This window comes from Berghia stephanieae, chromosome 15 (genome assembly GCF_034508935.2).
Source record: "Berghia stephanieae isolate SIO BIC M18660-M18661 chromosome 15, UCSD_Bste_1.3, whole genome shotgun sequence".
NCBI lineage: Eukaryota > Metazoa > Mollusca > Gastropoda > Nudibranchia > Aeolidiidae > Berghia > Berghia stephanieae.
In genome coordinates this window covers 965,531-978,353 of record NC_088374.1, presented here as the reverse complement: position 1 = coordinate 978,353, position 12,823 = coordinate 965,531, and the positions used below count along the sequence as shown (strand labels likewise).

At 37.8% G+C, this 12,823-nt stretch overlaps 1 long non-coding RNA gene across 1 annotated transcript; it reads left to right on the top strand.

The window, feature by feature from the left end:
• The first annotated feature begins 9,010 nt into the window (after positions 1-9,010).
• On the top strand, positions 9,011-12,804 carry LOC144960703 (uncharacterized). Its single transcript, XR_013642928.1, has 3 exons — positions 9,011-9,172; positions 11,975-12,087; positions 12,615-12,804. It is a non-coding gene; the product is annotated as an uncharacterized LOC144960703 (long non-coding RNA).
• Positions 12,805-12,823: the final 19 nt, after the last annotated feature.

Here is a 12,823-nt window from a genome sequence, read left to right as displayed (position 1 = left end):
GCATATCTCAGATTATTTATCCCCCTAACTCCAATAACAATACCTGGAATGTGCTCGGTTTTACGGAAGATAAACTCTGTGTACAGGTTAAATAGATATGGAGAGAGGATGCATCCTTGACGAACTCCTCTTTTAATTGGCGTGAAAGGTGACAGACCGCCCTGAATCCTGATGGCTGCTTTTTGATGCCAATATAGATTTGTGATTAGCCGTATATTTTTGCCATCAATGCCTGCCTTTTCCAGACATGTCATTTATTCTTCATGCTGTACCCTATCAAATGCTTTTACGTAATCGATAAAGCATGCATAGATTTCTTTTTGATGATCAAGGTATTTTTGTGTGATATTATTTAAATAGAAAATTGCTTCTCTTGTCCCATTATTTTTTCTAAAGCCAAACTGTACATCGCCAACTTCATTATCGATGGCAGACCTGATTCTTTCTAGGATGATCTTCAATAATGATTTAGTTACATGGGGCATCAGACTTATTGTGCGGAAATCACTGCAAGTTGTCGCCTTTGGTTTTTTCGGTAGGTTGATGTAAACCGATTTGGCAAGTTTGCTGGAATATAGCCTGTATTGTAAATACTATTAAAGAGATCTGTTAGTTTCACAATTGAGAATTCTTTCAAAATGTTTAGCATTTCTGTTACAATGCCATCTTCACCCTAAGCCTTGCCATCTTTCATATTTTTCAATGCATTTTCTATCTCACATGCAAGTATTGGAGGACCGTCAGTGTTGCTTGGCAAAGCTATTTGGGGCCTGTCATCATCAAATAACTCGCCAATGTATTGACACCATCTTTCCTTTATATCCTTTTTCTCAAATACTATTTTACCATTCTTGTCTTTAATACAGTTATTGTTGTTAGTAGTGCGTTTTTTGCCCGAAATTTGGCTTATTTCCTCGTGAGCTGCTTTTCCATCTAGGCCAAATATTTCGATCATCCTGCATTTGTGGTTAAGCCAATTGTTTTGACACGGTTCCCCGCTCTTTCCATCTCATCTCTGCCAGGCCAAGAATATTTATTTTCAGCCGTTTCATTTCTTTTAGAATGTTATTTAGTTTTCCTTTTTGGGCACAGGTTCTGACATTCCACGTCCCAATTTTGGTTTTGTCACATTTGTTAAATTTATTTCGTATAGTAACTGGCTGACGGTTCGGTGTGACCTGACGAACATCACGCTCCCAACCGAGCGAGGCAGCAGTCTTCCGTTAAAACGTGCTCCCCTTTACGCTGTCACCGTTTAACTTTTTGGACTTATTCATGCAGTTAACTGGGCAAAGTTACAAGAATGGTTTGCCATTGCCTATTTTTGTCGCCCTCTGCAGTTAGCCAGCTTGACCTGTCACCGTTCGACACCACGAGGAGGTTGCAGTAGGGCTTGATGATGATCTATCTTGGCAGACTTGGCATCATCCATTATATTAAAGTTATAATAATAATAATAATAATAATAATAATAATAATAATAATAATAATAATAATAATAATAATAATAATAATAATAATAATAATAATAACAATAATGATAATAAAAAAAAAAAAATATATAATAATAATAATAATAATAATAATAATAATAATAATAATAATAATAATAATGATAATGATATAATAATAATAATAATATAATAATAATAATAATAAATAATAATAATAATAATATAATAATAATATAATAATAATAAAAATAATAATAGATAGTAATGTTAATAATAATGATGATGATATAATAATAATAATAATAATAATAATAATAATAATAATAATAATAATAATATATATAATAATAATAATGATAATAATAATAATAATAATGATAATAATAATAATAATAATAATAATAATAATAATAATAATAATAATAATAATAATAATAATAATAATAATAATAATAATAATAATAATAATAATAATAATAATAATAATAATAATAATAATAATAATTAAAATATATAATAATAATAATAATAATAATAATAATAATAATAATAATAATAATAATAATAATAGTAATAATAATAATAATATTAATAATAATAATAAGGATCTGGGTACGTACTCAGGTGTAAAAGGCTCCATACAAACCGGGGTGAAAACGCAATGTGTGTGGCCAAATACCTGGCCGATAAACCTAGGGACGGTCCATCGCTCGCAAAGCCCGCTTTGCTTAATATTTTTCGAGGCGATCGGCGATCGGGGGCGTGGCAGTATAAAAAATTGGACAATATTCTTCGGATTTTCGCTGTTTTGACGTCAGATTCGTGATCAGCGTTGAATTTACAATAGGTTTGATACCAAGAACTATGTTTTTACTCCAAAAATTGATGAAATTATAAATACATTTTAATTAATATTGAGGCTATGTGGCCGACAGAACATTGCCCCCTCCCTGTTTTGCGATGCACCAAGTGGTATGACTCTCGCTTTTGGATCGGAAGATTCGGGTTTTGAGACCCGCTCTGAGTGGCGCAGAGTTGAGTCCTTGGAAAAGGCTCTTTACTCCCATTCTCTCACTGTACTCAGGTGTAAAACGAGTACATGGCCGTTCGTTGTCTTTGTTGGGAAAAAATGTCACATCGCCTGACAGGCGTCATGTCTCGTCTTTCAAGTTTAATATTGCTGTTGCGTTGGGACCCTTTGTAAAGCGCTTTGAGCACGTGGATATTGCGCCAAATGAATGCTGTGTAATTATTTTTTTTTTAATAATATTTTTATAAATGTTGCGCCAGGAAGAGGTAGATGGCAAAAGTTTCGTTCTTGTTCATCGTAAAACTTATAAAGGATTTCATACAAAATAAAAAATAGTTTTCATAATTTTCAATGTGATGATATAATAATATGCCAGTTCTTTTTCTTTCTTTTTTTCCTCACCCGTTGACGCGACATGACGGTCGACCTTGACACAGACATTTGGGATTGGCAGATGCCAAAAAGCCTTGACTACGGGATGACAGGGGGGGGGGGCATTGTAACCTTGAATTATAATCTACAAACAACGCCCCCCCCCCCACAAAAAATAAGAAAAAGAAAAAAAGAGCTATGTGCGTGTGTGTGGTGGTGGTGGTGGTGGGGGGGGGTGCTGCGAATACAAGTAGTCCCGAGGATAGCCCGTTTAACCTGCCACGCCTCGGGAGCACTGTTGATTTGTTTTAGATATAATAATAATAATAATAATAATAATAATAATAATAATAATAATAATAATAATAATAATAATAATAATAATAATAATAATAATAATAATAATAATAATAATAATAATAATTATGACGATTAATAATGAATCTTTATTGTCCACAAAATGGAAAAATGTCCGTTGTCTACATCGCTTTTAAATTTAAATCGGATTGCAAATGTATTGAGGTTATGTGTATTGGAAAAATACTCACGACAATTTTCATCGGGGTATAACATATTAACACACAAAATTGCAAACTCAAATGTTCATAGTCTGATTGATATAACTTAGTGATAAGTTAATTATAAAAATGGCTGTCTAAAAGCAATAACAACGGGTTGACTAACGTCAAATTTATTCCTCTATTGATGCTCTGTGTTAAATTAAAATACTCACAAAGTCCGCCAGCCAGAAATATCACTCTAGCCCAAAAATCTACATGGAACCTTGAACTTTATAGTCTGATATATTTTAATGAGAACTAATCATAAAAATTGGTGTCTCAAAACAATAAAAATGAGATGAGTGACGTCAATTTGGTTCTTTCTATAAATATCCAAGAACTTTACTCACTCCATCCGCTCTCTCTTCTCCTTCAATACATATGAATCTATTCTCTCATCACTTTTTTGTGCGTCTATGCATGTGGTCTTGTGAAATGACACTCGCATTTGGATCGGACGGTACTGGATTCGAGTCCCGCTCTGAGTGGCGCATAATTGAGTCCTTGGAAAAGGCTCTTTACTCGCATTCTCTCACCTTGTTCACTGTTAAAATGAGTACTTCGCTGTTTACAGCGTCGTCTCTGTCGGGAAACAATTGCAATATCGCTTAGCAGTCATGTCACGTCTAACATGTTTTTATGTTGGCTAAAGACCCTTATAAAGTGATTTGAGCACCTTTATTGAATATAGCGGTATATATAGCGCAAGTAAATTTTTCTCTCTTTCTCTCCCTCTTTTTTTCTCTCTCTCTCTCTCTCTCTCTCTCTCTCTCTCTCTCTCTCTCTCTCTCTCTCTTATAGCCATTGCTACATATGATGCGAATATCTTGGACGGTTATTGATGCTATAAATTTAGGTAAAATGCTCACAATATCCACCAGTCGGAAAAACGTACCGTCACACAAAACTACGAGTAACTTTGAACGTTAAAAGTCTGATTGATATAATTTAGTGAGAACTAATTACTAAATGACTGCCTTAATACAATAACAAAGAGTGGAATGATGTCAATTTCGTTCCTTCAACAGTCTAATTGATATAATTTAGTGAGAAGTAGTCACTATTGTGCGCAAGACGAAAGATAGAATAACAGACAGTAACTGGGATCGGTTCTGTCAGCCACATAGCCTCCTATTAATTAATATTTATTTCTAATTGCAGCAATTTTTGGAGTAAACACACAGTTCTTAGTATCAAACCTATTGTAAATTTGACGCTGATCACAAATCCGACGTGAAAACAGCAAAAATCCGGGAAAAAAATGGTCCACTTTTTTATACTGCCACGCCCCCGATCGCCGATCGCCTCAAAAAAATATCTCCCGTATGTGGGCAAAAATCATCTGCGATAAACGCAGGGATCGGGTCACAGCGACGAGGTCATCCGATCCGCGATCAGCGGATGTCAGCGTCTATGGGGGGCTTATAATGGATACCTGACAGTTAACAGCATTGTCTCCCTCCGGAAAATTGTAATATCGTCAAACAGACGTCATGTCTTGTCCTACGTGCTCAGTATTGTTGTTGGTCAGGGACCCCTTATAGAGCGTTTTGAGCACGTTTAGTGGATATTGCCCCGTATGAAAGCTCATTTATTTTATTTTATTTATTATAATAAGAAGACTAGGAAGATAGTGTCTTTCTTTCTGGTGGCAGTGTCGTAAGGGGCGCCATATAAAGGAAGGGAGGTGGGGGGATGTCCATGTCTTTAACGTCATTGGTCGTGCGCATTTCCGCTACGTAAAGTAGGAATTGTTTAAAAAAGCGACCACCCTCGGAGAGGGCTCGGACACTTTAGTGCAAAACAGTTTTTATCCTCGTGGCCTGGCGGATTTGATTTCCGGCAGTATAGTTCTGGAACGCGGTTTTGACCGTTCCAATGGTGGCAGTGTCGTAGAGGGATAGCGGTTTCTATTTGTAGGACGCATTTTTGCTATGGAGAGTAATAATTTTAAAAATAAAGAGCTCGGACAAAGTCGCCAGAGCCATTCCGTCTGTGTCCATTTGTTTTGTTATGTTTATTATAATAATAATAAGAACAAGAAGAAGAAGTATAGAAAGATGGTGTCTTTCTTTCTGGTGGCAGGGTCGTAGTGGGATGTCGTTGAGGGCGCCATAAAAAGGAAGCGGGGGGGGGGGGGGTGTCAGGGTCTTTAACATCATTGGTCGTGCGCATTTCCGCTACGTAAAGAAGGATGGCATGCCGGATTTTATTTCCGGCAGTATAGTTCTGGAACGCGGTTTTGACCGTTCCAATGGTGGCAGTGTCGTAGAGGGATAGCGGTATCTATTTGTAGGACGCATTTCCGCTATGGAGAGTAATAATATTAAATATAATGAGCTCGGACAAGAGTCGCCAGAGCCGTTCCGTCGGTGCTCATTTATTTTGTTATATTTATTATAATAATAAGAAGAAGAGGAATAGGAAGATGGTGTCTTTCTTTCTGGTGGCAGTGTCGTAGGGTGATATCGTTGAGGGCGCCAAATGTAGGAAGGGGGGTGAGGGGATGTCCACGTCTTTCACGTAATTGGTCGTGCAAAATTCCGCTACGTAAAGAAATAATTGTTTCAAAATGCCAACCCCCTCGGACAGGGCTCGGACACTTTAGTGCAAAACAGTTTTTTTACTCGTGGCATGGCGTATTTGATTTTCGGCAGTATAGTTCTTGAACGTGGCTTTCTCGGTTCCAATGGTGGCAGTGTCGTAGAGGGATAGCGGTATCTATTTGTAGCACGCATTTCCGCTACGGATAGTAATAATTTTAGAAATAAAGAGCTCGGACAAAGTCACCAAAGCCGTTCCGTCGGTGCTCATTTATTTTGTTATATTTATTATTATAATAATAAGAAGAAAAGGAATATGAATATGGTGTTTTTCTTTCTGGTGGCAGTGTCTAAGGGGGATATCGTTGAAGGCTCCAAATAAAGGAAGGTGGGGGGGGGAGTCAAAGTCTTTGACAACATTGGTCATGCGCATTTCCGCTACGTCAAGAAGGATTGCGTGCCGGATTAGATTTCCGGCAGTATAGTTCTGCAACGCGGTTTTGTCCATTCCAATGGTGGCAGTGTCGTAGAGGGATAGCAGTATCTATTTGTAGGACGCATTTCCGCTATAGAGTTTAATAATTTAAAAAAAAGAGCTCGGGCAAAGTCGCCAGAGCTGTTCCGTCGGTGCTAATTTATTTTATAATATTTATTATAATAATGATAAGAAGAATAGAAAGATGGTGTCTTTCTTTCTTGTGGCAGTGTCGTAGGGTGATATCGTTGAGGGCGCCAAATAAAGGTAGGGGGGGGGGAGGCAGCGTCTTTAACGTCATTTCTCGTACGCATTTCCGCTAGGTAAAGAAGGATGGCATGCCGGATTTGATTTTTGGCAGTATAGTTCGGTAACGAGCTTTTGTCCGTTCCAATGGTGGCAGTGTCGTAGGGTGATATCGTTGAGGGCGCCAAATAATGGAGGGGGGGGGGGGGGGGAGGATGTCTACGTCTTTAACGTCATTGGTCGTGCGCATTTCCGCTACGTAAAGAAGGATGGCATGCCGGATTTGATTTTCGGCAGTGTAGATCTGGAACGCAGTTTTGTCCGTTACAATGGTGGCAGTGTCGTAGAGGAATAGTGGTATCTATTTGTAGAACGCATTTCCGCTATGGAGAGTAATAATTTTAAATATAATCAGCTCGGACAAATTCGCCAGAGCCGTTCCGGCGGTGCTAATTTTTTTTATAATATTTATTATAATAATGATAAAAAGAATAAAAAGATGGTGTCTTTCTTTCTGGCGGCAGTGTCGTAGGGTGATATCGTTGAGGGCGCCAAATAAAGGAAGGGGGAGGGGGAATGTCAGCGTCTGTAACGTCATTGGTCGTGCGCATTTCCGCTAGGTAAAGAAGGATGGCATGCCGGGTTTGATTTTCGGCAGGGTATATCTGGAACGCGGTTTTGTCCGTTCCAATGGTGGCCGTGTCGTAAGGTGATATCGTTGAGGGCGCCATATAAAGGAAGGGGGGGGGGGAGGGATGTCAGCGTCTTTAACGTCATTTTTCGTGCGCTATTTCCGCTACGTAAAGAAGGATGACATGCCGGATTTTATTTCCGGCAGTATAGTTCTGTAACGCGGTTTTTTTTCCGTTCCATTGGTGGCAGTGTCGTAAGGTGATATCGTTGAGGGCGCCCAATAAACGAAGGGGGGGGGGGACGATGTCCACGTCTGTAACGTCATTGGACGTGCGCATTTCCGCTAGGTAAAGAAGGATGGCATGCCGGGTTTGATTTTCGGCAGGGTATATCTGGAACGCGGTTGTGTCCGTTCCAATGGTGGCAGTGTCGTAGGGTGATGTCGTTGAGGGCGCCAAATAAAGGAAGGGGGGGGGGTGTCAGCGTCTTTAACGTCATTGGTCGTGCGCATTTCCGTAATGTAAAGAAGGATGGCATGCCGGATTGGATTTTGGCAGTATAGTTCTGGAAAGCGATTTTGTCCGTTCCAATGGTGGCAGTGTCGTAGAGGGAGAGCGGTTTCTATTTGTAGGTCGCATTTCCGCTATGGAGAGTAATAATTTTAAATATAATCAGCTCGGACAAAGTCGCCAGAGCCGTTTCGTCGTTGTTCAATTATTTTGTTATATTCATTATAATAATAATAAGAAGAGGAATATGAAGATGGTGTCTTTCTTTCTGGTGGCAATGTCGTAGGGTGATATCGTTGAGGGCGACAAATGAAGGAAGGGGGGGGGGGGGGGGGGGGGGATATCCACGTCTTATTCGTCATTGGTCTGCGCATTTCCGCTACGAAAAGAAGGAATTGTTTCAAAAAGCGAACCCCCTCGGACAGGGCTTGGACACTTTAGTGCAAAACAGTTTTTTTTTTCTCGTGGCATGGCGTATTTGATTTTCGGCAGTATAGTTCTTGAACGTGGCTTTATCGGTTCCAATGGTGGCAGTGTCGTAGACGGATAGCGGTATTTTTCTGTAGGACGCATTTCCGCTATGGAGAGTAATAATTTTAAATATAATGATCTCGGACAAATTCGCCAGGGCCGTTCCGTCGGTGCTCATTCGTTTTGTTATATTTATTATAATAATAAGAAGAAGAAGAATAGGAAGATGGTGTCTTTCTTTCTGGTGGCAGTGTCGAGTGGGGTGTCGTTGAGGGCGCCAAATAAAGGAAGGGGGGGGGGGGTGTCCACGTCTTTCACGTCATTGGTCGTGCGCAATTCCGCTACGTAAAGAAGTAATTGTTTCAAAAAGCGAACCCTCTGGGACAGGGCTCGGACACTTTAGTGCAAAACAGTTTTTTTACTCGTGGCATGGCGGATTTGATTTTCGGCAGTATAGTTCTTAAACCTGGCTTTCTCGGTTCCAATGGTGACAGTGTCGCGGACGGATAGCGGTATCTATTTGTAGGACGCATTTCCGCTATGGAGAGAAATAGTTATTTGTACTACCACTACAAATAGCGAAAACTACCGCTTTTCACTATTTGTACTCCCAGAACTCTTATGTGTTTAAAGTTGCAAACCACCGCTCCTTTACATATTTGTAGCTACCTACTCCCAGCACTCTTATGCGTTTAAAGTTGCATTTGTGAGCTTTCAATGACCAGCCGACCAGCCTCCACTTTTCGCGGTCTTTCTTTGAGAAGTGTGAAGCAAAAAAAATGGCCCTCTCGGTAAACGAGCCATTCTCATCTTTTCTCCAATTTGAAAACATTCGAAAATGAGAATAATGTACTTTTTATTAAAAAGTCAACAAAGAAGGTAAGTAAACTAGATACGACAATTTTTTTCCTTAATTAAGTGGCAACTCATTTCTCGTCATTCTCACTCTAACTCTATCAACTAAGAAAAGTACACCACCTCAAACATTTGTCAGTTCATATCTTTGCTTTTATGAGGTCTATTTTCATTTTGAAAAGTTCAAATTGAACAACTAAATGACGCCGATTCAGTGGTTTATTTGGTCTATCTTCATGTGAATAAAGATTTTATTATTGACTTTTCCAAAATTCCAATAGGTCATTCATTTGTATGTCGTGATCTATTTTTCCTTGATTTCAGCTGTCTCAGCTCTAAACTATACTTTTCTTTCTCAATAAATAATTCATTTTCTGTTTGCAATGTATTACAGAGATGTTGATTTACCACATGTAAAAATTTCAAAGTTGTATCTGAAGCTGTTTCTGAATTATACGTGATTATCCATTGGGATGCTGTGCTTTGGTCACATTTTTTCCTATTAACTTAATAATTAAGCTATAGATATATAGAGAGATTTTCCACCACATAAACGGTCATAACTTTTTAACCAGTTGAGACAGAGCGATAATTTTTCACTCTAGTTAATGTTTCACTCCCCTTCATTTTTCTACGCTAAATTAATACCCATAGCCACTATTTTGAAAAATTCTTGGAAGTGCCTAGTAAGAGGGTTGAACTTGAACCTGAACATGCTCCTTCTTCTTCTTCTTCTTCTCCTTCTACTACTACTACTTATAACTACAACTAGATAGGTGCTACTCCTCTCCTGAATGATCGGAACCGTTTAAGAAACTAAATTACGGGTTCCACCGGCGCAGCTCTCTAGACTTCCAGTCCCACAGTGCCCAGTATGGGCGGGAGACTTTACCCCCGATGTTCCTCGAGCCTCGAGGTAGTTTCACTTTATAATTGTTTTAGCTTTTGAACTGTGGATCTTTTGTCAAACGTTTTATTTTAATTTTTCAAATTTAGTAGCACTTTAAAGGCCTGCGTTAGGTATCGCTCTGCTGTACTGTAACTGTAAGAGCGTAAGAATAACATGGTAAAAGTACCGTAAAAGTATGCTGATGAAAATGATATTGACAATGAAATTATAATAAGAACAACAATAGAACTTATAAACAAATCAATAAAGAAGCTTTAAAAAATGAAATTTAAAAGAAGTAAGAAAAAACTGCCTCAAGAAGTGAAAAAAAATTGTCCCTGTTGTTGAGATTTGAAGTGGACATAATCGTGTCTGTTAAGAATTAGAAGAAATGAAAGATGCCACTTTTTATTTTAAATGTAGATTGCACATTAGCAGAACACTAAAAAAAAAGTAAAGAAAGAAAATCCAATGTGGCAACTTGGTTGCTAGTGAAAAAAGTAAAATTACTCCGCTCAGCATTGCTGCTGGTGTGATGTCTAGTGTTAGTTAGGTGTCACTATATTAGAGTGATATCTTGTTACTTCATTTTTTCATTTTAAAACCTGTAGAACAACTTGATTGATTTGTAAATTTCCTTTTATGACCATTGTTTTAGTTTTCCGCAGCCATTATAATTCAATTTGAAATATTGAAAGGTACTGGAGAGGAGTCTTAGGGGGTTATTTTTTTGTCTTTAGTTTTAGTTATAGGTCATAGTGCAGGTCCAAGTGTTGGAAATGTACAAGGTTTTATTTTTTATTTTAAGGTTAGTTGAAGGAATACTTTCCTTAGCTCAAGGAACGTGCAGAAGACCTCCCCTATTTACTACTTACTACTACTACCCAAGTACTAGTGCTAGACTACTTCTTCCGCCCCCTCACTCCTAAACGGACTGACACCACAGGCAACTGATATTTTTTCTCTCTCTCTCTCTCCTCTCTGAGTGTGTATCTGTCTATCTATTTCTGCCCATCTCCCCTCTTTTACTAATTAGTTTGTAGGTGTTTGGCAAATTCTCAAGAACACCCAAGATATATGCGGCTGTGTGGCACTCACTTCCGGATTGGAAGGTCCTGGGGTCGAGCCTCGCCAAGGACTCACATTCTCTCACTGTACTCATGTGTATGATTTCCTATCCGCTAAGAGCTTTGTCTGTCAGAAGCCTAACGTTCTACTTGTTACGTGTTGCTGCTAGTCATGGATCCTTTGTAAAGTGCTTTGAGCATGTTTGGTGGATATTGCGGCTTATGAAAGCTCAATTCTTTTTTTAATATTTATATATATATATATAAAAAAGATGCAGGATGATGACGGGCATGCGCTACTTTATGATGTAGTATAAACCATTCCTAATATATGATTTTGCTAAATAGGCCTACACTCAAATTTTACGAGTGTATCTGGTGGCAAATATTAGACACTCGTTGCCACTGTGATTTTGGTGAAACTTGGCTTATACACAGATACATGAATTTTCCTAATACGGCTTCAAACAAGCGATCTGAACTTCAATTTATAATGAAGTAATTTTTCTCAAATGACAGCTTGATTGAATGTGACAAGATCCTTTTACTTAATACAATTCAATTTAGTGTGGTCTGTAGTTGTTTGCCTAATATTAGAATGCACAGAATTTGAATTTTTATTGACTTTAAATATTAAAAACAACATGCCTTTGGCTTTCCATTTGTGCCATTCAACTTTTGACCTAGTCCCTGATTTGAGTACCACGTCACAAATTTAAGTTCTTCGAGAAAGCTCTCGACTTACTTTCCTATTCTTCTAACGTACTGAACTGTAACACCTTTGTCTCAGTTGGAGAAAATATTGCAATTTTTAAACTTAATATGTAGGTATTTATGTTATGATCTTTTATATTATTCCGTGTTTTTCAGCTTCCATCATATCACCCTGAGGAAATTTGGCTAATTTATGACTTTTGTGTCTATGAATGCAAGCAGGGCAAAAAGCAATTGACTTCAAGCAAATGAGTTCGCCCTAACCAGAGGTAGGAGGTTGTTTTTGGACGGGGGCAGGAGGTGTTTTTTTACTTTTACATATTTAAAAAAAATGAAAATATTATATGCACAAGGTTATAATATTTCAGAATAACTCGGAAGTAAATTATCACCATCAGCTTTTCTATCTTGATTGCCAAGACAATTTTAATAAAGCAATCAAACTGATTCTGAATTTTAAAACATCCAGAGGAAGAGGCAATGTGTGCCTATCTGCAGCTCATTTACAGTCTTCAGTGGGCGGGCTGCACGATGTAATGCAGCAAGACAATAGTTCAACTATTACCAGAACAGTTTTAAAAAGTGAAAGACTTGATTTGTTCATTAATTGTATCTGATTGCGCTGGATTAGTATTATTATTGAATATCTTATTAAGATTTATTTTCAATTGCCCTATAATTTGCATGTTGAAATCCTTCACAATTGAGTTATGCAAGTGACAACGCTATTAATATTTTATACTATCTTGTGAATAATTTTATTATTTTGTAATAAAAAGTTTTTCTTACATTGCAGGACTCTGAAATTAATACTGGCTTCTGAGGGTTACAGGGGCTAATCACCACCATGAAAATCACCCATGTGATAAAGTGGTAAGACTCATTCATTTTATACTTATTTTCCATCGACATTTTGTCCCTGCAGTTTTTTGCTGCCGAAAATTTTACACTTGACAGCAATTAATCGCAAATTCTATTTTAGTCGCAATTAGACTCAATTTTTTT